Consider the following 14,291-nt stretch of genomic DNA (forward strand, 5'->3'; position numbering starts at 1 on the left):
GAGGGAAGAGGAGGCACAGGAGAGTTGTGAAGAGGATATGGACCTTGTGTTTGCAATTCAGTTATTTTGGTCACTGGTAGGTAACTTTGTTGTCAAGTTTGGGCAGGAGTGTGGAGGTGGTCTTTAAAAATGTGGAAGTGAGTTGAGGATGATGTTTTTAAAAAAAGACGCTAATTCATATGTGACAAGAACAATTTTGAATTCATAAAATCAAATGTCCTGGAGCCTAGTATTTGAAACCAAAGCATAATAAATCATGCTATCCTTCTTATGGGAATGAAGAGAGATGACTGTGTGTGCTTGTATTGTGTACATGAGCATCACAGAGTGACAAAGCTGCACACTTATACACACCCTCCCTCCCATTTTATTTTCTTTTAATGTCATAGGGTTAAACTTGGTCCAATAAACAAAGGCCGGTATTTCTTAGGTTTATATACAGGATTCTTCTTGTATTATTGCATTCACAAACAGAAATTAGAAGTATGTAAAAAATTAACAATGAAGGGAAGCATGAAGAATTAGTTGTATCCCCAGATGGAGCAATGACTTAGGTGCCCTAGTTTGGTAACAAGCCTGCTGTCTGCCCTAACCTTGCCCTACAGAAATAATCTTTTAACTCAAAAGATGGCTTAACTCGTCTTGCTTTTGTTTGGATTTCTCAGAGGCAGAGGGATTGTCTCCTCTGTGTTTATTTCCTTGGGAGGCAGGTCCTTGATATCCTCTTTAAGCCCAAGCTTAGTGAGGGGCTGATGCCAGGGTTTTCCTTAAAGCTGGTAAACCTTGCTATATTTCTGTTCCACTTCCTGGAAGCTTCCACATGTTCATACTACATGCTCAAGGATTAAATGCAGGAAATGTCCATGAGCTATTTAGTGGAAAGCAAACAACCTTAACACCACCAGCATCTCTCCCTCAGCACGAAATAATTTCTAAACTGCGGGCCTATTCTCTGGACGTCATTTTCTTTCTCTGCCCCTTGTTCCTTTCCAATTTCATTTCATGTGCTGTGTCTTCTAGGACAAACTCCTTAAGAGCGAAGGTTTTCTTGCTTTCTTATGTTTGTATGCCCAGCATTTAGAACAGTGCCCAACAAATGATAATCTCTTAATAAACACTTTATTATTTACTTATCCATCACCCATAGCCTTAGGCAGGAGTAGAGCACATGCACTAGCAGTGTCAAGAAGGAAGAATCTATACAGAATGGGGTCGAGATTCCCTGGAAATGCAATTACAATTAGATTTAACTCATATCGTCAGTACCCTGTGTCATTACTCTGAGAAAATTTTCTTGATAGGACAAGATCAATCAATCAGTTGACCAATGAGCATTTATTAAATTGCTACTAAGTGCCACCACAGAAATATTAGCCAGTGTCCACCTTTAGGTTCCTGAGCCAAACTACAGTGTGTTATTGTTTCCCCAAACATGCTAAAATAACTAATTTGTTGTTTCACTCAGAAAACAGTGCTGAAGAAAAGTGAAAATTAGGTGGTATGGGACTTGCAGACCTCCACCATGGATGTTGAGATCTGAATTTGTCTTTAGCTGTTGAAACTTCTCTTGAACGATGAATGTTCTTCATTCCCATCAAAAGTAAAAAAAAAAAAATTGGGGTTGCTTTGTTTCCTGAAGAAAAAGTGCCTGATCACTTGGGAGATGGATTCTTCTCATTAATCCATTATGTGAATGTCAACTTCTGCATAACTTCTCTCTCCCTACTTCTCAGTTGTCACATCCATCCTTGAGGGATCTATTAGTTGCAAAAGAAGCATCCAGAGACCACAACAAAAGTTGCTCTTTGCTTCTTTCCAAGGTTAACTACCACCAGGTCCCATTCAGACTAATATAAGGTACTCAGTTCTTTCCAGAGTTTTAGCTCTTCAATGTAAGGAAAGAAGAACCTGAAATTAAAACTCAAATAAGCATATGCAGCATATTCATGAAGGACATGTGTATATTTAAGCTATTTCTGAGTTTGTGACCTTGATCTATACATCTCTAACCTTGGTGTGCAAGTTTAATGGATTTAGAAAGTTGGCAAACTCAGATATAACCTTCTGATTGTAAATATGGTTCTTATTGTTTTTACATCATTCTACTATTTTTAGATAATTATGCAAAGCTTAGCTTCTCACCCAGATTTTCCCTTATAGTGATTTATTCAGGTGAGTTCTCAGAACCTTGAAATTAACACATTAGACAGGGTAAAAGGCTAACACATAACCAGCTTTTACCACTGGTCTCTTCCATGACAATTTACTGAGTAATTGTTTCTAGCAAACTCTCAGTGCAGACCAAAACCACATAGACAGGCTGATCTACCAGAGCTACAGGTATTAACATGCCACTTTTCCACACCAGAGTTCACAACTCTGTCCCTGGATCCACTCTGGCCTCTGACCTCAATTTTTAAATCATTTTACCTTCATATCAGCCATCATTCACATTGCTACATCACTGTTCCACTGAAACCTTGAGCTTTTCCCCTGGAACCACCCTAAGCTCTTATATGTGAACAATCATTTTATCTTGCCTAGAAGTAGATCTCTGGGACACTTCCAGGCCACCACTTCCAAAATGTGGACACTGAACTCTTTATATTGTTCTCTACTCCCTGTTTCTTCTCCCTTTCTAACTCCCTCTTAGGTGCTATCTTCCCCCATTTTAATGTAAGCACATTACCTAGCACACAGTAAGCACTTAGTAAAATGTCTTATTATTCACTTGTTCATTTGGGCTAGAGCAATGCACATGTACTTCCAGAATGGAAGAAACAACAACAAAAAGTGGTGTCAGGAGTGTCTGGATATGAACTTCATTTTGAGTCAATTCAGAATGCCATGCTATTTCCTTACTCTGAGAAAATCTTATTAGGCTGATATAAATCAATATTAATCACCAAGTATTTATTGAGCACCTACTAAGTGCCACCACAGAGATGGTGTCCTGTGATAAAATAACCAGCGATGCTTAGAATTCCACAAGGTTTTAAAAATTCTGGCTACTTGGACTTGTTATTATATGGGTACAGGTACAGTTTTTATAAACTGTCTGTGGCTGTAGTCAATTGTGAAGTATTTATTTACCTGCCAATTTCAAATATGGAACAATATTTTTCCTTTACTATGACTGATTTGGAACCACAGAGAACATCTGATTCTTGTCAACCATGAAGAATCTTTCTTACTCAAAAACCATGATAGAATCCTAATAAAACTAAGTGTAACCCCAGTCCCAAAGTCCATTGGTATGGGGTTCTCTCCTTATTGGTGGATATAAATGTTTGCATGGGTAAGTGGGGCAGAGATGGAGAGAATGGGAAATAGCTTCAATCTCATTGGTCTTCTTCAGTTCTCGCCTAATTGTTTTGGGCTCTGCAGGCTTTTTAGGTGTTTCTGGCTTTTAGCTTCAAGAGAGAATATGTAAGAGACCAATTCCACTTCAAGTTGGGGAAGGAAAAGACTCTGGGAAGAAGCCAACATGAGAGGAGTTAGCAGTCTCCATCATGTCCCTGTCCCCAGCTTTCTACACTAGATACTTCAGTAATTTGAACTTCCTTGGGTGATATCCAGAACTTTCTCTCTTGCTTAAGCTGAGCTGCCTGGCTCCCAATGGGAGAAATCCTTCACTCTATATTATCTGGTATACATTCTTATGTGTATACTTTCTCTGATTTCTATTTTGTTAGTGATTTGGATAAATGAGCTTTATGACTAATTGCTATATATGTTCACTATGGAATTGGTATTTGATGGGAAGGGGGTCAAGCCTTGGATATAAAACTTGGGTCCTTTTATTTCTCTCAATATTGAAATAACAATCAAAGGTTAGCTTGAACATGAAAACCATATCCTCTAGACTAATGATATTTAAGGTAGCAGATATACTTTTAGCTTAGTGCCCCCTTTTTGTGAGGCATGCAGAGTAGTGACTTCTAGCCTCAACTTCCTGCTTCCTCTCTTGCAGGAATTACAGTCTCCTTTGGATGAGGGTGGGAGAAAAAGAGTCTGTAGATGTTACCTCCCCTTCAAAGCATATAACAACATCCCCCTTTGCTACATAAGGAAAGAGCCCTGTATTTATAATACTACAGACAACCCTCTAGGGTAACATCAATTCAGTAATCAATATTTTGGGGCTATGGTTGTTTTCCACTCAGAAAACCTCTTAATTATTTTATCATACAATCTGTATTTGTCTTTGTTTATTTGAAATAATATCAAGGGAGAATTTGCTAAATAGTTTGTGGAAATCATGACATTCCCAAAACTATCATTTGAATAACTGTATCATGAAAAAAAAAAGAATTGTGAGAACGGTTAGAGGACTGGGTTAAAGTACTGCCTTTGACACATTCTAGTGGTATATATAACCCTGGACAAGCCATCCACCCTCTCAGTACCTCTTATCAACTCATAAGACTCTAAACTACAGATGAATTACTGACCTTCATTGGTGGAAGGAGTTTCTACTCCAAGAATTCTCCCACATTGATGCACCCACTCTCATGCTTCTAAACCCTAAAGAATAATAAACAAAGGAAATGTGGTAAGTTAGACCTGCTTTATTCTTGGTGAACCCATACTGACACGTTATAATCTTCATGTTCCCTTCTAAAGGTCTAAAATAATCTCTTCTATCTGTCCTAAATTTTTGAGAGGTATTACTATCAAATTTGTATCCTACTATTTCCAGAATTTCTTCTTTTTCTTCTTCTTGAAAATCATGATGTTTCATTATTTCCATTGTCCTAGAATCTTTTCTGTTCTTCATGAATTCTCTGTACATAATCTTCCAAAAAAAAAAAGCAGAACTTTTTTTATTAGACTTGCTTTGATAATAACATGGGTGGTGGGAGGGGAAAACAGGAAAATAAGAGGAAAAAGAAAACAAATTATAATTCATTTATGATTTAACACTCCTGATGTTCTTCCATATTCTTGCCACTCATTTATATTAGGTTTAGTTCTATCTATGTCCTTCTATCTTTAACATATTTTGTTTTTGTTTCAGTTTTATTTTTTTTAAGATTGCAGTTTGTCAGAGAGTTCCCTGTGCACCTCTATATTTAAATGCTTCCCCACTTTCTTTTTTCAAGCTAGAATTTCAAAAATATGAAGGTTAGGAGTGAGTGCATTCTAGACATAGAGGAATACCTGTGCAAAAGCACTGAGGTGGTAGATTCAGAGTTATATTCTTGGAATAGCTATATCTTCAGGATAGTTTGGCTGCAATGGAAAGTGCATAAAAGGGAGTGTTGGGACATATATCTTAGAAGCTAGGGAAGGAGTGGATTGTGAATGGCCTCAAGTGCCTGGATAATGAGTTTTGACTGTAGGTGGTAAGCAATAAGGAGTTATTGAAGAGTTTTATGCAAAGTAGTGACATCATGATATCTGTGCATGTGTGAGAATAATATAAAAGTGGCCTGATTGATGAATTGGAGGAGGCAAAGACCAAAAATGAACACTTCTCTTGGAGGCTCTGGAAATAGCTGAGGCAGATGACAATGAGAAGCTAAACTAAGATGGCAGCCCTGGAAATAGGAAATTGAGAGAAATGCTAAAGATATTATATAAGTAAAATTGATAGGATGGGTAACTGACTAGATGTAGTAGGTAACAAATAGAAAAGAGTAATACTAAGGTTCTAGTACAGGTGACCAGGCAAATGGTGATGTCACTGACAGCAATGAGAAAGGCAAGAAGAACAGATTTTAAAGGAAAGATTATAAATTTTGCTTTTTTATATATGGAGTTTGAGTTCCTGCCCAGAAATCTAGTTGCAGATGTCCACCATGTAGTTGGAGATGTTTATTTGGAGATCCAAGGGAAAGTTAATTCTAAAATACAGATCTTCATATTATCTACATAGAGGTAATACATGAAACTATAAAAGATGGTCAAATTGTAAATGGAGAAAGCATAGAGAAAATAGAAGAGGTCTGAGGATAGACTCATAGAGAACATCTACCTTAAGGGAATACAGGAAGAGGAGGAGAAGCCAGTAGAGGAGATAAAAGAACTGGTCATGGATATAGAAAGGAAACAAGGATGTATCAGAATTTGAGGGGTGAGAAAGTATCAAGAAGGAGGGCATGGCTAAATGTTGAATGCTACAGAGAGGTCAAAAGAGGGTAAAGACTGAAGATTTTTGATAGAACAGTTTCACTTTGTTTTTTGGTTTTGGTTTTTTTTTGTTTTTTTGTTTTTGGGGGTTTTTTTGCTGAGGCAATCAGGGTTAAATGACTTTCCCAGGGTCACACAGCTAGTAAGTGTCAAGTGTCTGAGGCTGGATTTGAACTCTGGTCCTCCTGACTCCAAGGGCAGAACTCTATCCATTGCACCACCTTGCTGCCCCTGAACAGTTTTACTTTTGAAAGGATTGTTTCTAGAGAGTGGTGAAATAAAAGCCAAGTTGAAAAGGGATGGGGATTGGCTCAACAGGGATTGCTGAAATCTCTTGCTAAGACTAAATAGAACTTCAACCAAAAGTAATTTTGAGTCAGTCAGTGCTGAAAAATAACTGGTCCTTTTATTTGGCATGTTTAAGGGGAAGTCAAAATGCTTAATGGCAGATATTCCAGTATTCATGGAAAGAGAAGCAAAGGGAAAGAGGAAATAATCCTAGGGCAGCATCTCCCCCTCCAAATAGAGACAACTGACACCTCAAAAATTAGGGCAGCTCCCTGACTCTTTCTCCCTTGGGTATGAACTGACATCTCCTAAGTAGAACCAAGAAGAGCAAAGGATAAAAACATGAATGGTGGCGATTTCACCATGGCAGGAGGAGGGCATCTGCAGTGATCTTATAAAAGGCTCATCCCAGCACGCAGCCCACCTTTACAAGCTCTCCCTGATACTCCTGGATTTGTCTGGCTTTACCCCATGAAAAAGAGCAGAAGCTCTATGCATCAAAGCAGCTCAAATGTTTTAAAGAGTGAAATCACATTTAGGGGTATTGGATGGGTTTCCAGCTTCTAAAGTCACAGGCAAGAAGAGACAATCAGGTGGGAAAAAAAGGAAGAAAAAAGACAAAAAAAAAAAAGAAAGGATACCAGGCAGGAGGAGAGGGCATAGTCATGGCATAAGCAGCTGTTGAATAAAGAAAAGTGTGTACAAAAGAAAAAGCTGGTAGTTTCTTTCTTCCCAATCTACAAAGGAAGAAATAGATTTAATGAGTGTGCTGTAGACTATTCACTTAAGAGGTTTAACAATGAGGAGCAGGGAGGGGTAAAATATTATTTCAAGAAGATAGATGGGGTTTTGGAAATATTTTACGGTTAGAGAGAACTACGCACAATTATAGGTAGATGTGAAGGGGCCAGTGGAAAGGGAGAAAGGGAAGGTACTTGAGAAAGAAGGAAAGAATGATGTAACAAGGTCCTGGATGCAGTAGAAAAGGGTCAAGAGTAGTTGGAGGTGTTAGTCTTTGTGAGCAGAAGGAAAACTTCTTCCTATGAAACAGAAAGAAGTCAATTGAAGGTAATGGGAAGTTTTGAGGTGTGACGCAAGGTAATCTCAGTGAAGTAGACCAGGTCAAAATGCTGTTTAAAGTATCTGGGTGAGGTTGCAAGTTTGAAAAGAAAAGGAAAGGTCAGGAACTGTTACTGTTGAGAAAACAAGAGGGAATCAAAATTGAAACAAAGAATTGTTAAACAAATTGGGTTCGTGTTGAACTTTATAAGAAAGGAAATGGGTATAATTTTATAACTTTCTCCAACAACTAGCAATGGCACAGAAAAAGCCAAAGAGAATTCAGAGAGTAGAAATCAGTGAATTGGACTAAGGACCAAAGCCTGCCTGGAAAAGAATATGGCTTCTCTACATAGAAGAGAGGTTGGAGGAAGAGGTATGAAAACATTCAACTTTGCAGGGCAGTAAGTGATGCTGGATGAGTGGACTGAGGGACTAGTAGGCTAGTTGGTAGATCAGTAAAGCATGTTGGCAGCATAGGAGACAGATTGTTGAGTAAGTAAAATTTAATCTTCAAAAAAGCTTAAAAAACTAATAGCATCTGAAACTCTAAATACTGTAGAATATGAGATATTAGGTATCACCTATCTCAGTTGCCGGTGTTCTTTGGCCTTCACATGGAAGCCATAAAGCATATGGTTGATTGGTTGCTATTCTTCACTCTTGAAGAGGACCAAAATGGCATCATTATGTTGGAGCCAAGGCACAACATGTCCAATTGTGGCTGATCAGACCAATATGAGGTTGGAATGCAGGTAAGACAAAAATAGTCCATATACACATTAACATATGAACATTGAGCATATAATAAAGGAGGCAAAAGACATCACATTTCTCACTTCTTAAGTAGTCATAGAGTCCCTGACAGTCATCATCTATTTTCCTCAGTATTATGAACTAAATGAATGGGATCATTTTGTCTTAAGGTTCCTGTGGCATCTCTAGTACAAACTTGCTTTTCTTTATCATTTAAAATTAAATCCAAAACAGCATTTCTCCACATGACCTCTTCTACCTTGTAAAAAGATTAAATCATCAGGGAAGGGAGATGTGAATTTGGCAAATTCTCTACTTTTAGCAGAATTAGACTTCAATGTATCAAAATATTTAAGTATTTCATCACTATATTTTGCTTTTAGACCAGTTCTATAATTTGTATTAAGAAAGCATAATCCATGTTATTCATCTGGTCAAGCAGTCTTGAGCATATGCACAATGATTTAATTTCTATTTCACTCTCCTGTTTCCTCATGAATTTTTTTTGTGGTGTTTCCAATCTCATTCATGGTCAAGAATTTCTATAAATTTGTATTTCCTCTACATTCAATGCTATTTCTTTCCTCCAATAGTACTGTTTTGCTTGGACAATTTGTACTTTTCCCAGTGTTATAGTCCAGCCATCAGTCTCATCCTAGGTGATTTTAACTATGCTTGTCATGAAATACTTCATTGTTAAAAAGTCTAGTTTACTTTGCTTTCTGCCCTGTGTATTAGTACCATAAATCTGGAGCCATAAGTATTGTTTGCAAGGATCTTCCTTCTTACTTTCATGTCAGAAATACCATGTGTGATAGGCACTATGGGAGATGCAAAGAAACATGAAATGTAGTCCCTGCCTTTAAGAAACTTTTTTTTTGCTTCAAATCTGTTATATACATACTCCACTATACATATATACGTATATGTGTATGCATGCATATATGTACATATAGACACATGAATCTTTTATGTATCTCTACTATGCACACACATACATGGGTATATACATACATACATATATGCACACATATGTATACATTGTCTATATATGTCTATATGTGGAGAAATAGAGAGCTAGATAGACAAATAGATTATCATATAGTACCCTTCTTATTGCCTGGGTTTGTGGTTTTATTTGTTTTTTTTTTCTCACACCTCAACCAATTCAGTTTAAAGGCTTCTTAATCAAGTTGGTCAGTTTCCTACCAAAGACACTTTTCCCAATTTGGGGGAGGTTTACGTTACCCTTTGACAAAAACTTGTCATTGTAATTGTGAAGTGGTCAAGGAAACCAGTTCTTTTTCTTAGCTACCATGTTAATTGCCAATGTTCACTTCCTCCAGGATCTCCTCTTTTTCAAGTCATGATTATTTACTGGAAGAAGAAATGACAGCATAACATGTGTCCTAAGTCCTTCAATCTCATAGTCATACATTCCAGATTTCTTCTGAATCAGCAAAATCAAGCAGTTATGATGAAGTTTGGCTACCTTTCTGCCATATATTGGATATGTACTTCACTAAAGTAAAACATCTTTGACTTTTCTGTTTTGATGCTTCATATACCAACATCCATTCACCATCATTGGTGAGGAATCACCAATATTTATGGCACACCTATTTGTGATGAGTATGGTAATAGAATTCTACTCATATCTTACTGCATCTACATCTCCCTTCTCAAAATGTCTGCAATACTGATTCCATGAGAAGAGCCTAGTATGCCTTTCAGAGATAGGTTCAATGGTTTCTTCACCCTCTCTATTATATATACTCTGCAAGTCAAAGTACCAGCTGTGGGTGTTTATATTTCTGAAAACTCTAAAAGAACTAACCGTACTTCTTAATGATCCTGGAAACTCTCTCAATGGAAATTTTCCAATTCTGTTCCTGTTTTCCGATGCTCTTAGATATAAATTCTGGTCATAAGGGGAATAATGAGGTTTAATCACTTGGATCTCTTCATAACTCCTTTCTTCTACGGTTGAAGACAACAGATTTTATTAGGTTTTAAGGGCAAGCAGTTCAGTCAACTATGTTCTCCAACTTATCAGAGGCAAACTACTTCGCTAAAATAATACTCTGATACTTTATATTGGAATAAAGATGACGCTGAAATTTCAAGGACTATATAATGAAGAACAACCTCTGGCAAGTTCTACCAAACTGGAAAAGTTTGTAGTATAGGCCCAACAAGAACCACTTAACTCATATGTGGACAGGCTTATTAATAGAAATTTGGCCTTCAGGTGATTTTTTTTGAGGGGGGGGAAGAAAGAATAGCAACATGCAAATGTACTGTGCATCAATGGAAGACACCAACTAACAACTCTTTGAGGTACTGCAGCATTATGCAATTGGTTGGAAACGGGGAACAAGGTCGTGTGTGTGTTGGGAGACAGGGTTATGTGATTATAAACAAACACTATTAGAAACTCTTGCAGTCACCAATGATTTGTCTTTAAAAGGAAATTTATGCAAAAGCACCAATAAATCAACAACTCTATCACCTACTAAGTATTCAGCCTTCTTCTATATGATATAAAGAATATAAAAACAGAATAAAACCCTCTGTCACATTAGGAAAGAGATATCATTGAGGTCAGGTGAATTAGGCTGTGGGAATAGCACTGTCATATGTTGTATCGATGTGCTCATACAGATTCAACTCAATTAATTAAATAATTATTTACTAAGTATCTGTTACCTGCTATGAACCGGTGAGATAAGAGAAGATGCAATTTCTGCCTTCATGAAGCTTATAGTCTAGTAGGGTGTTATCACACACATTTTGATAACTATAATATAAAATAGTTCCTGATAAGAACATAAAAGAGAAGCAAAGTGTTTTGTGGTCAGAGGAAAAAAAAAGTTATTTATTGACTGGGAAAAGGGAGAATTAAGAAGTCTATTTGGAGAAGGTGATGACTCAAGTGAAGACTCAAGTAGGACTCTTGTCCTACCAGAAGAAAGAGATAGGGCAAGAACAGCATTCACATCATAAATGAAAGTAGATAAAATAATGTAACAGTTCAAGACAGCATAGCTGATAAGTTAATCAAGTCTGAATTCAAGTCCTTTCTTCTCCATTAAAACTTTCATTGCTTACTATCAACAATAATAATTTCTGCCCTGCTTGACTGACCCTTACTCTGCAATATTCCAATCATTTCAGAAAATTAAAGATAGGAACTAGAGCTGTGATTTTTTTTTTTTGGCATAAAGAATTCCTAGATAAGGAAACTCCCCATGCCCATCAGTCTAATAAACATTCATTAAGTACTTACTCTGTGCCAGGTACTGGGATAAGTTCTGGGGATACAAAAGGAGGCATAACAATCCCTGCCCTTAATGAGTTTAAAATCTAATGGAGGAGACAACATGCAAACAAATAAATACAAAATAAGCTATATACAAGATGAATAGTAAATAGTTAACAAAGGGGAGGCACTAGAGTTAAGAGAATTTGGGCAAGGATTCCAGTAAAAATTGATATTTTAGTTGGGATTTAAAGAAAGTCAGAGTGGTCTGTAGGCAAGGCAGAGGAGGAAGATCATCCCAGGCATGGAGAGATATAGCCAGAGGAAATACCAGAGTCAAGAAATCAAATGTAATAGCCAAGGATGCTCGTGTCACTGGATCAAAAAATACATGTCAGGGAGTAAGATATAAGAAGACTGGAAAGGTAGGAAGGAGTTACATTACAGGAAGGACCTGCATTTCGGGACAATCACTTTAGTGACTGAATAAAAGATAGATTGGAATGGAGACAGACTTGAAGCAGGCAGACCCACCAACAGGCTATTGCAGTAATCTGGGCACGAGGTGATAAGGGCCTGCATTAGAGCCATGGCAGTGTCAGAGGAGGGAAAGAGGCAAATTTGAGAGATGTTACAAAGGTGAATCCACAGACTTTGGCAATAGCTTGGATATGGAGGATGAGAGATATGAGGAATCCAGAATGATACCTAGATTGTGAGCCTGAGGGACTAGGAGGATGGTGTTGTCTCTACAGTAATAGGCAAGGTAGGAGTAGGGGATGATTTTGAGGAAAGATAATGAGTTCTATTCAGGATATGTTGAGTTTAAGATGTCTGCAAGGCAATTGAGAGGAGAGTTTGGAGGTCAACAGAGATTGAGATAAGCTACTTCTCTGCAATTTATAGAGGGTTGTCTAGAGCATTGAGAGACTTGCCCAAGGGATCATACATCCAGGACACATAAGAGATGGGACTTGAACCCACACTTTCCTGGCTTCATTGGCCAGCTCTCTATCCATATATCACTTTGTCTCTCATTCAAAAATTTAATATTATATTTAGTATGTTAAATGTCTTTGCTGTATAATGGAAAAGAGAAGTGCCAATCATAAGTCAAAATGACCTGGGGGAATGAAGAGAGTCAGAGTCCTCAACAGGGCTCAGGTACGGTGTGTGTCAAGTTGAAGTTCTTAATCTGAGGTCACTTAACTTGTATTTTTGTTTGTTTGCAACATTTTGATCCCTGTATTCAATATAATTGGTTCCTCTGCAATTTTATTTTATGCATTTAAAAACATTACTGTGAGAAAGAGTCTATAGGTTTCATCAGACTGCCAACTGGATTCATGACACAAAAAACATTACAAACATCTAGTGCAAGGGAAATCCAAGGATAGGAATTAAATGGTAAATTGCTGGCGCTGAAGGAGTAAGAAGAAAATGATAAGTTAGAAGTCAATTCAAAACTGTCAGTGCAAAAAAAAGAAAAAACCCAGGACAGAAACTGGCAGTAAGGAAGCCAGAAAACAGGACTTGGTGATGCTCTGGTGGTTACTAAGAAGATAGGTGGGTGGACATGAGACCAGGATCCTCTATCTATGACTTCCTTTTGAAATCCATTTGGGCTGGGCATTTCACCTACAGAACCCATTGCCTCTCAAAGAACTCAGGGCCCCAGGGACAAGCCATAGCACATGATTTTACACTAATGTGAATGCGCTGATGGGCAAGTGTCCCCACAGTGTGTTTGGGGGAAGGGGTACAGACTGGTATAACTTGAAGTCATTTACAATCTGAAGATGATAATCAAAAGAGAAGGGAAATATAAAAAGGAGGTAGAAGGGCACCAACCTTAAACTATCTAATTAAGAATCCAATTTTCTCAATGGCATCTGCAGGACTAGCCTCTGGACAACTTCAAATTATTGATACCTGCCTTCAGTGCCCATTGGCTAGCTTCCTGGTCATTTGTTCACTTTTGCAGCCCTCTAGAAGTTCCAGGTTTGCACATCAGTGTCCCACTCTGGCCAACTCTCTGTCTGTTTATCTGATTCACCAAAATAACCCCTCCTTGTTTTTCACTGAAGCTCCCACTTCAAAGTGCAACTGGCCTCTAAGGTAAGTGTTAGGAGAGAAACAATTGATTAAACTAATTCACATGAATTGTAAATTATAGCTTCACAATCATTTTAGGATACTTTCTATTCGAAACAGGAGCTGCTTCTTCTCGGCAATACAATGATTTAAGACAATTCCAAAAGACTCATGATGAAAAATACTATCCACATCCAGAGAAAGAACTACGGGAGTCTGAATGCACATCGAAGCATACCACTGTCACCTTTTTGTTGTTGTTTTGTTCTTTCTCTCAGTTTTTCCCTTTTGTTCTGATTTTTCTTTGACAACATGACTAATGTGGAAATATATTTAATATGATTGTATATGTATAGCCTATATCAGATTACTTGCCATCTTGGGAAGGGTAGAGGAGAACAAGGGAGGGAGAAAAAGTTTGGAACTCAAAATCTTATAAAAGTGAATGTTGAAAACTTTCTTTACATGTAATTAGAAAAAAATGCTATTAAAAAATAGGAGCTGTTTATCCCAATGAATCTCCTATTGATAAAAATGTTGAGCAGTATAACAAAAGAGAATAAACAAAGTCAGGCAACGGAGTAAACATTTGGGGGCAGGGCCTCTTTTGGTAATTTAGAAAACTCCCTAGCCTATGAATAAAACTAATCTGTGAGGGGAGGGATACAGTGAGATAGAAGAGATTCTTTTTGTGGGC

Source organism: Vombatus ursinus, unplaced genomic scaffold (genome assembly GCF_900497805.2).
Source record: "Vombatus ursinus unplaced genomic scaffold, bare-nosed wombat genome assembly UNPS02014791.1, whole genome shotgun sequence".
In the NCBI taxonomy this organism is placed as follows: domain Eukaryota; kingdom Metazoa; phylum Chordata; class Mammalia; order Diprotodontia; family Vombatidae; genus Vombatus; species Vombatus ursinus.